Below are 11,235 nucleotides of genomic sequence, written 5' to 3'. Positions count from 1 at the left end.
AAGGTTTAGGGAGATTGGGATGGTGGAGTGGATTAGTCACTTTAGACCTACTCATCCCAGCTGGGAATGAGATATACCCTTGATCAATGCCTTGCAAAATAGATTTGTGAGGACAGCATCTGCATCTTTGAAGAGCCCTGTAATTGCTCTTCTCTGTATGTCAGATCTAACAGTGGGAACAGCAGTCACTCAACTACAAAATTGAAATACAATGGGAATAATTGAATCCCGAGGTGGCAGGGACCAAGTGGTGGCACTCAACTGTCAAAGGAAAGGTTGGTATAGCTACCATAATGGAAAGCAGAGGCAAAGCAGCAATTAGAATAATCTGACCTGTGTATAGCTGTGGCATTGGCTAATTAATCATGGTGTTCTTAGAAATGAAACTGATAGGAAGCCTACTGCATTCCTACTTAAATTATACAAACAGAAAACTTCTAGGTAGAATGGACAAAAGCCTAATTTGAATTACAAAAACATAGAATCATGCCCTCTCAATCAGTTTCCAGACTTGAGCCAGTTTACAGACCCAAAACCCCTTGAATGAAGAAGAGGCTGGGTCTCCTTGAGGAAGGACCCCACTACATTACGGACAATTTATGCAGTGAATCTTTCTCCCATCCTTCCCCAAGGAGACCTTTGGCCTTTTACCAGGGTAACTGTATATTGGGGAAAGGGAAATGATCAGACATTTCAGGGACTACTGGACATGTTCTGAGCTGATGTTGATTCCAGGGGACCCAAACATCATTGTGGTCCTCCAGTTAAAATAGTGACTTTTGGGGATCAGGTAATTAATGGAGTTTTAGCTTGGGTCCAACTTATAGTGAGTCCAGTGGGTCCCTGTACTCATTCTATGGTCATTTCCCCATTGCCAGAATGCATAATTGACATAGACATACTCAGCAGCTGGCAGAACCCCCACATTGGCTCACTGACTGGTAGGATGAGGGCTATTATGGTGGGAAAGACCAAATGGAAGTCTTTAGAGCTGCCTCTACCTAGAAAAATAGTAAATCAAAAACAATATCACATCCCTGGAGGGATTGTGGAGATTAGTGCCACCATCAAGGACTTGAAAGATGCACAGGTGTTAATTCCCACCACATTCCTGTTTAACTCTCTCATTTGGCCTGTGCAGAAGACAGATGGATCTTGGAGAATAACAGTGGATTATTGTAAGCTTAACCAAGTGGTAACTCCAGTTGCAGCTGCTGCTACTAGATGTGGTTTCATTGCTTGAGCAAATTAACGCATCTCCTGGTACCTGGTACGCAGCCATTGACTTTGCAAATGTCTTTTTCTCCATTCCTGTCCATAAGGCCCACCAAAAGCAATTTGTCTTCAGCTGGCAAGGCCAGCAATACACCTTTACTGTCCTACCTCAGGAGTATATAAACTCTCCAGCTTTGTGTCATAATCTTATTCGGAGAGACCTTGATCACCTTTTGCTTCTGCAAGATATCACACTGGTCCATTACATTGATAACATTATGCTGATTGGATCCGGTAAGTAAGAAATAGTAAACACACTGGACTTATTAGTGAGACATTTGTGTGCCAGAGGATGGGAAATAAATCCGACTAAAATTCAGAGACCTTCTACCTCAGTAAAATTTCTAAGAGTCCAGTGATGTGGGCCTGTGGAGATATTCCTTCTAAGGTGAAGGATAAGTTGCTGCATTTGGCCTCTCCTACAACCAAGAAGGAGGCACAACATTTAGTGGGCCTATTTGGGTTTTGGAGGCAACACATTCCTCATTTGGGTGTGCTACTCTGGTGCATTTATTGAGTGACCTGAAAGGCTGCCAGTTTTAAGCAGGGTCCAGAATAGGAGAAGGCTCTGCAACAGGTCCAGGTTGCTGTGGAAGTTGCTCTACCACTTGGGCCATATGACCTAGCAGATCCAATGGTGCTTGAGATGTCAGTGGCAGATAGGGATGCTGTTTGGAGCCTTTGACATGCCCTCTAGGTGAATCACAGCAGAGGCCTCTAGGATTTTGGAGCAAGGTGCTGCCATCTTCTGCAGATGACTACTCTCCTTTTGAGAGACAGCTCTTGGGTTGTTACTGGACTTTGGTGGAAACTGAACGTTTGACTAGGGGTCATCAAGTCACATGCAACCTGAATTGCCTATCATAAACTGGGTGCTTTCTGACCCATCTAGCCATAAAGTGAGTCATGCACAGTAACATTCCGTCATCAAAATGGAAGTGGTATATACGTCATCAGGCTCGAGCAGGTCCTGAAGGCACAAGTAAGTTACATGAGCAAGTGGCTCAAATGCCCTGATCTCCACTCTTGCCACCCTGCCTTGTCTTCCTCAGCCTGCATCGATGGCCCCATGGTGAGTTCCTTATGATCAGTTGACAGTGGAAGAGAAGACTATGGCCTGGTTCACAGATGGCCGTGCACGATATGCAGGCACCACCAGAAAGTGGACAACTGCAGCACTATAGCTCCTTTCCCTTAAGGACAGTGGTGAAGGGAAATCTTCCAAGTGAGCAGAACTCCAAGCAGTACCCCTAGTTGTGCACTTTGCATGGAAGGAGAAATGGCCTGATGTGCGATTATATACTGATTCATGGGCTGTAACCAATCGTTTGGCTGGATGGTCAGGGACTTGGAAGAAGCATGATTGGAAAATTGGTGACAAAGAAATTTGGGGAAAAGGTATGTGGATGGACCTGAGTGGTCGAAAACTGAAGATATTTGTATCCCATGTGAGTGCTCACCAATGGGTGACCTCAGCAGAGGAAGATTTTAATAATCAGGTGAACAGGATGACTCATTCTGTGGACACCATTCAGCCTTTTTCCCCAGCCACCATGTCATTGCCCAACGGGCCCATGGACAAAGTGGCCATGGTGGCAGGGATGGAGGTTACACATGGGCTTGGCAACATGGATTTCCACTCACCAAGGCTGACCTGGCTATGGCCACTGCTGAGTGCCCAATTTGCCAGCAGCAGAGACCAACACTGAGCCCTTGATATGGCACCATTCCTCGGGGTGAACAACAAGCTACCTGGTGGCAGGTTGATTATATTGGACCTCTTCCATCATGGAAAGGGCAGAGGTTTATCCTCACTGGAATAGACACTTACTCCAGATATGGATTTGCCTATCCTGCATGCAATGCTTCCACCAAGACTACCATCTGTGGACTCATGGAATGCCTTATCCACTATCATGGTATTCCACACAGCATTGCCTCTGACCAAGGCACTCACTTTATGGCTAAAGAAGTGTGGCAGTGGGCTCATGCTCATGGAATTCACTGGTCTTACCATGATTCCCATCATCCTGAAGCAGTTGGATTGACACAATGGTGGAATGGCCTTTTGAAGTCACAATTACAATGCCAACTAGGTGACAATATTTTGGAGGGCTGGGGCAAAGTTCTCCAGAAAACCGTGTATGCTCTGAATCAACATCAAATATATGGTACTCTTTCTCCCATAGCCAGGATGCACAGGTCCAGGAATCAAGGGGTGGAAGTGGAAATGGCACCACTCACCATCACCCCTAGTGATCCACTAGCACAATTTTTGCTTCCTGTTCTTGTTACATTATGTTCTGCTGGCCTAGACGTCTTACTTCCGGAGGGAGGAATGTTGTCACCAGGAGCCACAACAACAATTCCATTAAACTGGAAGATAAGATTGCCACCTGAACACTTTGTGCTCCTCCCACCTTTAAGTCAACAGGCTAAAAGGGAGTTACAGTGTTGGCTGGTGTGATTGACCTGGACTATCAAGATGAAATCAGTCTACTACTCCACAACGGAGGAAAGGAAGAGTATGAATGGAATACAGCAGATCCATTACGGCGTCTCTTAGTATTACCATGTCCTGTGATTAAGGTCAATGGGAAACTACAACAGCCCAATCCAGGCAGGACTACAAATGGCCCAGATCCCTCAGGAATGAAGGTTTGGGTCACTCCACTAGGAAAAAAATCATGACCTGCTGAGGTGCTTGCTGAAGGCAAAGGGAATACAGAATAGGTTAAAAGAAGGTAGTCACCAATACCAGCTACGACCACGTGACCAACTGTAGAAACGACGATAGTAATTGTTATGAGTATTTCTTCCCTCTTTTGTTAAAAACATGTTTGTGCATACAGACACTTATGCTAAGAAAATATCTTCTTTTTATTTCCTTTCTTCTTTATCACGTGACATAAGATTTATTGACTTCATATCAGCATTTAAGTATTGTTAACTTTATGTAATAGTGTTTGGGTTGGGGATTGGTGTGTTTCCAGTTGTACAAAGGATAGTTGTATTATGTTAGGCTTAATTATAACCTTATTATTGTCTTTATTTGAAGATTATGTATGATCTCAGGGGATGCATATGGGTTCAAATTGACAAGGGGTGGACTTGTAATGGTTAATAATGAGTGTTCAGGTGATTGGATTGAAGGATGCAAAGTATTGATCCTGGGTGTGTCTGTGAATGTACTGCCAAAGGAGATTAACACTTTCCTAGTCAGTGGGCTGGTGAAGGCAGACCCACCCTTAATTTGGTGGTCACAATATAATCAGCTCCCAGCGAATATAAAGCAGGCAGAAAAACACAAAAAGGCCAGACTGACCTAGCTTCCTAGCCTACATCTTTCTCCCGTGCTGCATGCTTCCTGTCCTCAAACATCGGACTCCAAGTTCTTCAGTTTTGTGACTCAGATTGGCTCTCCTTGCTCCTCAAGCTTGTAGACAGCCTATTGTGGGACCTTGTGATTGTGTAAGTTAATATACTCAATAAACTTCCCTTTATAAATATGTATGTATATTTGTTTATGTATTTCTGATTAGTTGTGCCCCTCTAGGGAACCCTGACAAATACATCTAGTATGTATTGGCCACGCAGTTTACATGTGCTCTACATGTGATGTCTCCCATACCCTAACAAGGTCAATCTGAGAAAGGCATTTTGCTGATAACTCAGAAGGGAGAAATGAGAGGTGATTTTAAGATAAATCAGCATAATGACAATAAGCCCGTCACCTTTGTATACACTTTGCTGTTTACAAAGCACTTTCATATCTTTTTTTTTTTTAATACTCATGACAATTTTGGGAAATAGTCTGGAAAGGAATGGCTATTTCCATGTTATAGGTTTTATTATGCATTTCTTCTAGGCCCACTGTATTGAAAGCAGAGGAATATTTCTTTTACCCAGGAGTCTGTGGTTTAGGTGATGTCCTCCACAAAGCAGGCAGGGAAAATCCTACAATGAAGATTCACGAACACAGTGTGAAAGACCTCAGACCACTGCTGGGCCTCAGCCTCCTATCTTCAAGAAAGGCTGGAAAATTAAAGTTAGTGTATTAAAGTCAAGACATGGACATTAGCTCCTCACGTTCTCTGGTCAGTCTCAACTCCAGCCTTATGTAACGCTTCCCACAACCATCTGATACAGCGCATAGACTCAGAAAGATAAAGGGGTTCCTCAAATGATGTACAGATGGTAGTGACCTGGAGAGGGCATGAATGCATGTCTTTTGATCTTGGCGTGGTGTTTCTTTCACTCCACCATACTGTTTCTCAAACAGTTGGGAACCGTTATAGTGGCCCAGGCCAAATGACCTTAGAACAGTAATTTTTGTCCTGGTAGGGCAAGCTTTAGTTATTGTGCTCATTCCTTTATTTCTTCTGCCTCTTTACATACTGCTACTGCCCCTACAGATGTCCAGGGTCCTTGAAATGCTGCAGGTTGCCTTGAGCCCTTTCTACGCTGCCCCCACAGGCCTCCTTCTCAGGCAGGTCCCTGGGTCCTGACCCTGGCTCTCTGAGAACTTACAGAGCCTGGTGCTGTGACCCAGAGCCTGGCTGAGTGGCAGCCACAGTCAGTTCTGAAATGAGGCTGAGTCCTAAAGAGGGATGTACCTCTGCCAATCCTCCCTCCTCTCCACTGATATTAAGCTTGGGGACTGGAGCTTTTGGGGCCTTATAGATACACATCATCTATGGCCAGAGATTTCTAAAAGATGTTTTTTGTTTTGTTTTGTGTTGGTTTCTACTTATCATTACTGGGTTTTAAAACTCCAGATGTCTTTGAGGCTCAGCCCTTGATTGCAAATGGGAGCAAAGTAAATGAGACAGACTGCTTGGGGAAGATGGGTGGCAATTAAGGATTAAGATGAGTAAATGGGGAAGACAGATATCTTACCCTCTTGCCAGGACTAAATTAAACATCTGTCTTGCCTGATGGCTCTTGTGGCATTCTAGAGAAGCTTGAGAGGGGTGAAATAAAGGATGTTTTGTTATCAGTAATACTTTTTAAGTGGGTTTCAGCTAATTCTTAGACTTTCCATGAAGGCAACCATGACATCTAAAAATTGTGAACATTGTGTTTTGCTTTTCAGTATTTACTTTTACCTGCCCTTGGCAAATTATTTAACCATTCGGTGACTTATTTCCTTATCTGTAAAATGGGCATAATAATGATACTTCCTAGGGTTATTATGTGAATTAAGTGAAAACCAAAAGGTGCTTGGAGCAGTGCCTGGACTATAGTAAGCACACAATAAAATTTTAGTCTTTTGGCCGGGCACGGTGGCTCATGCCTGTAATCCCAGCACTTTGAGAGGCCAAGGCAGGCGGATCACTTGAGGTCAGGAGTTGAAGATCAGCCTGGCCAACATGGTGAAACCCCATCTCTATTAAAAACACAAAAATTAGCCGAATATGGTGGTGCACTCCTGTAGTCCCAGCTACTTGGGAGGCTGAGGCAGGAGAATCACTTGAACCCGGGAGGCAGAGGATGCAGTGAGTCGAGATGGCGCCACTGGATTCCAGCCTGGGTGACAGAGCAAGACTCTATCTTAAAATAATAATAATATTAATAGCAATAATAAAATTTTAGTCTTTTTGTTATTATTTGTACACCTTGCCTTATTTAATTAGCTGGGGCTTTCAGAACAGTGATGAATAATAGTGGTGATAACAGGCATCCTTATGTTTTTTCTAAAACTAATAGGGCTATGTCTAAGACATTATAATCATGTATGATGTTGGCTATTAGTGTGAGACAAAAAATTCATTTGTTAAGGAATTATCTTTCTTGTCATAGTTCTCTGAGAATTTTTAAAAAATATATAATCAAAAAGACATCTTGAATTTTATTTGATTTGGGGTATCTATTAATCATAATTTTTCTCCTTTGATCTATCAGTAATTTGTTTGCATTGTAAATTATATTAATGTATTTCCCAATACTGAACTACCCATGCATTTCTAAAATAAGCTTTACTTGGTTATGGTGTATTTGAAATATGTAATATGGTTTGCATCATGTTTAGGACTTTTACCACTATATTAGTAGACGAGGTTTGGAGAAGGCCTAGTTTATGATTTAGTTTTGGGACATGTTGGATTCATAAAATGAATCTGGAAGTTTAAAAATGTTTTTCTAGGCTCTGAAACAGGTTGACTAGTGCGAACGTCTCCCCTTAGGATGTTTGAAAGAAATGAAAGTCTCTGGGTCTAAGATCTGCATGAGAAATCCTTATGATTTCTCCCCTGGTTATTGCTCTGGTCAGATTTTCTGCTTCACAAGGCAATATTGGAGATTCTATTTTCCAAAAGTTGGTTCTTTTTACCTACATTCTCAACTCAATTAGCATACTATTATTTCTAATATTTTCTCATTTAGTTCCCCTCTGTGGTCATATTTACTCTCTCATACCTCTTCTATGTACCTGTCTTTTCTCTATCTTTTCATTGATTGCATTTGCCACAGATGTGTCTAATTATAAATACTTTCAACAAATCATCTATTGGATTTATTTAACAATTTGACTTTTAAATTTTCATCATTTTATGCTTTTGGCTTTGTTAATGTTTTTCTTCCCATTTTACTTATTTTTTTGTTTTCGTCTTTTCTAACTTTTCGAGTTGAATGCTAACTTTGATGTTTCTTGTTTTAAAATTAAAGCATTTAATTCTATGTGTTTTCCTTTAGAAAAACTTTGGCTATATTTCATAAATTTTGGTATATGATATTCTGCTTTTTAGCTTGTTTCTTGACTTTATCGTGTTTTTTTTTTTTAAACTTTTATTTTAGGTTTGGGGGTACATGTGAATGTTTGATACATAGATAAACTCATGTCATGGGGGGTTGTTGCACAAATTATTTCATCAACCAGGTATTAAGCCCAGTACCCAATAGTTACCTTTTCTGCTCTTCTCCCTCCTCCCACCTTGCATCCTCAAATAGACCCCAGTATCTATTATTTCCTTCTTTGTATTCATGAGTTCTCATCATTTAGATCCCACTTATAAGTGAGAACATGTGATATTTGGTTTTCTGTTCCTATGTTAGTTTGCTGAGGATAATAGCCTCTAGCTCCATCCATGTTACCACAAAAGACATGATCTTGTTCTTTTTTTATAACCGCATAGTATTCCATGGTGTATATGCACTACATTTTCTCTATCCAATCTGTCATTGATAGGTATTAGGCTGATTCCATGTCTTTGCTATTGTGAACAGTGCTGCAATTAACACTCAAGTGCATGTGCCTTTATGGTAGAATGACTTATATTCCTCTGGGTATATACCTAGTAATGGGATTGCTGGATTGAATGGTGGTTCTGCTTTTAGCTCTTGGATGAATCTTCATACTCTTCTCCACAATGGTTGAACTTACTTATACTCCCACCAACAGTGTATAAGTGTTCCCTTTTCTCTACAACCCTGCCAATATCTGTTGTTTTTTGATTTTTTGATAATAGTCATTCTGACTGGTGTGAGATGGTATCTCATTGTGGTTTTGATTTGCATTTCTCTAACGATCAGTGATACTGAGCTTTTTTTCTTATGTTTGTTGGCCTCATGTATGTCTTCTTTTGAAAAGTGTTCATGTATTTCGCCCACTTTTTAATGGGGTTGTTTATTTTTCTCTTGTAAACTTGTTTATGTTCCTTATAGATGCTGGATATTAGACCTTTGTCAAATGCAGTTTGCAAATATTTTCTCCCATTCTGTAGGTTGTCTGTTTTACTCTGTTGGTGATTTCTTTTTGCTGTGCAGAAGCTCTTAAGCTTAATTAGATTCCACTTGTCAACTTTTGTTTTTGTTGCAATTGCTTTTAGTGTCTTTGTCATACAATCATTGCCTGTTCCTATTTCCAAGATGGTATTACCTCGGTTGTCTTACAGGGTTTTTTAGTATTGGGTTTTACATTTAAGTCTTTATTCCATCTTGAGTTGATTTTTGTATATGGTATAAGGAAGGGGTCCAGCTTCAATATTCTGCAAATGGCTAGCCAGCTATCCCAGCACCGTTTATTGAATACAGAGTCTTTCCCCCATTTCTTGTTTTTGTCAGCGTTGTTGAAGATCAGATGGTCATAGCTGTATGGCCTTATTTCTGGGCTCTGTATTCTCTTCCACTGGTCTATGTGCCTGTTTTTGTACCAGAACCATGCTGTTTTGGTTACTGTTGCCCCACCGTATAGTTTGAAGTCAGTTAGCATGATGCCTCCAGCTTTGTTTTCTTTGCTTAGGATTGCCTTAGCTATTCATGCTGTTTTTTGGTTTCATATGAATTTTAAAACATATTTTTTTTCTGGTTCTGTGAAGAATGTCCATGATAGTTTAATAGGCATAGTATTGACTCTATCAATTGCTTTGGACAATATGGCCATTTTAATGATATTTGTTCTTCCTATCCATGAGCATGGGATGTTTTTCCACTTGTTTGTGTCATCTCTGATTTCTTTGACCAGTGTTTTGTAATTCTCATGTGGAATTCTCAATGATCTCATTGTAGAGATCTTTCACCTCCCTGGTGAGCTGTATTCCTAAGTATTTCATTTTATTTTTGTGGCAGTTGTGAATAGGATTGCCTTCCTGATTTGGCTCTCGGGTTGACTTGCTTTGATGTATAGGAATGCTAGTGATTTTTGTACATTGACTTTGTGTTCTGTAACTTTCCTGAAGTTTTTTATCAGCTGAAGGAGTTTTTGGGCCAAAATTGTGGAGTTTTCTAGATATAAAATCATGTCATCTGCAAACAGAGATAGTTTGACTTCCTCTCTTACTGTCTAGACGTCCTTTATTTCTTTCTCTTGCCTGATTGCTCTGGCTATGACTTACAGTACTGTGTTGAATAGAAGTGGTAAGAGAGGGCATCCTTGTGTCAGTTTTCAAGGGGAATGCTTCTAGCTTTTACCCATTCAGTATGATATTGGCTCTGGGTTTGTCATAGATGGCTCTTATTATTGTGAGTTATATTGGTTCAATACCTAGTTTATTGAGAGTTTTTTAGTATGAAGGAGTGTTGAATTTTATTGAAAGCCTTTTCTGCATCTGTTGAAATAATTCTGTGGTTTTTGTCTTTAGTTCTGTTTATGTGATGAATCACATTTATTGATTTGTGTATGTTGAACCGACCTTGTATTCTGGGGATGAAGCCAACTTAATCTTAATCATGGTAGGTTAGCTTTTTGATGTGCTGCTGGATTCAGTTTGAAGTATTTTATTGAGGATTTTTGCATCGATGTTCATCAAGCATATTGGCCTGAAGATTTTTCTTTTTTGTTGTGTCTCTGCCGGGTTTTAGGATCAGGATGATGTTGGCCTCAGAGAATGAGTTGAGGAGGAGCCCTTCCTTCTCAGTTTTTTTGGAATAGTTTCAGTAGGAATGGTACCAGCTCTTCTTTGTACATCTGGTAAAATTTGGCTGTGAATCTATCAAGTCCCGGGCTTTTTTTGTTTTTGGTTGGTAGGTTATTTATTACTGATGGTATATACTATTCTTATTTTCTAAATAATTGATAATTGTGGTTTTGGTTTCACCATTGATCTAGTAGTTATTTCAGAATATTTCCTTTTTTTTTTTTTTTAACCTCAAAGTGGTTAGGGGCTTTTTATACGTGTTTGTGTGTGTGTTCTTAATTTCAATTTCATTATATTGTGACCAGAGATGGTGTCCTATAGAAGTTTTGCTTTTTGAAATATACTGATTTATTTTTACGTCCTAATATATTGTTGGTTTTATTAAGTATTCCTTAAGCCCTAAATTGTGGGCACATTATCATGAACACAATATTATCTGATTGACATACTACTCAATAGGGTCCTCCCTTCTTGCTGAGCAGTGAGTGATTCAGTCTTAAAACCTCATCTCTGTCCCTGTTTTGTTGGACTACTTTTAGTATGAATTGTATTATTCGGATGTCAAAAAGGAGTTAGAAGTGCAAGAGATTCATTGGAAAGATGCTCA

General features: G+C 40.2%; 1 pseudogene; it reads left to right on the top strand.

Moving 5' to 3' along the window:
* The first annotated feature begins 745 nt into the window (after positions 1–745).
* LOC126950991 (uncharacterized) overlaps positions 746–11,235 on the top strand; it is a 77,770-nt pseudogene continuing 67,280 nt past the window's right edge.

The sequence above is a fragment of the Macaca thibetana genome, chromosome 1 (genome assembly GCF_024542745.1).
Source record: "Macaca thibetana thibetana isolate TM-01 chromosome 1, ASM2454274v1, whole genome shotgun sequence".
In the NCBI taxonomy this organism is placed as follows: domain Eukaryota; kingdom Metazoa; phylum Chordata; class Mammalia; order Primates; family Cercopithecidae; genus Macaca; species Macaca thibetana.
This window is presented reverse-complemented; position numbering and strand designations above follow the sequence as displayed.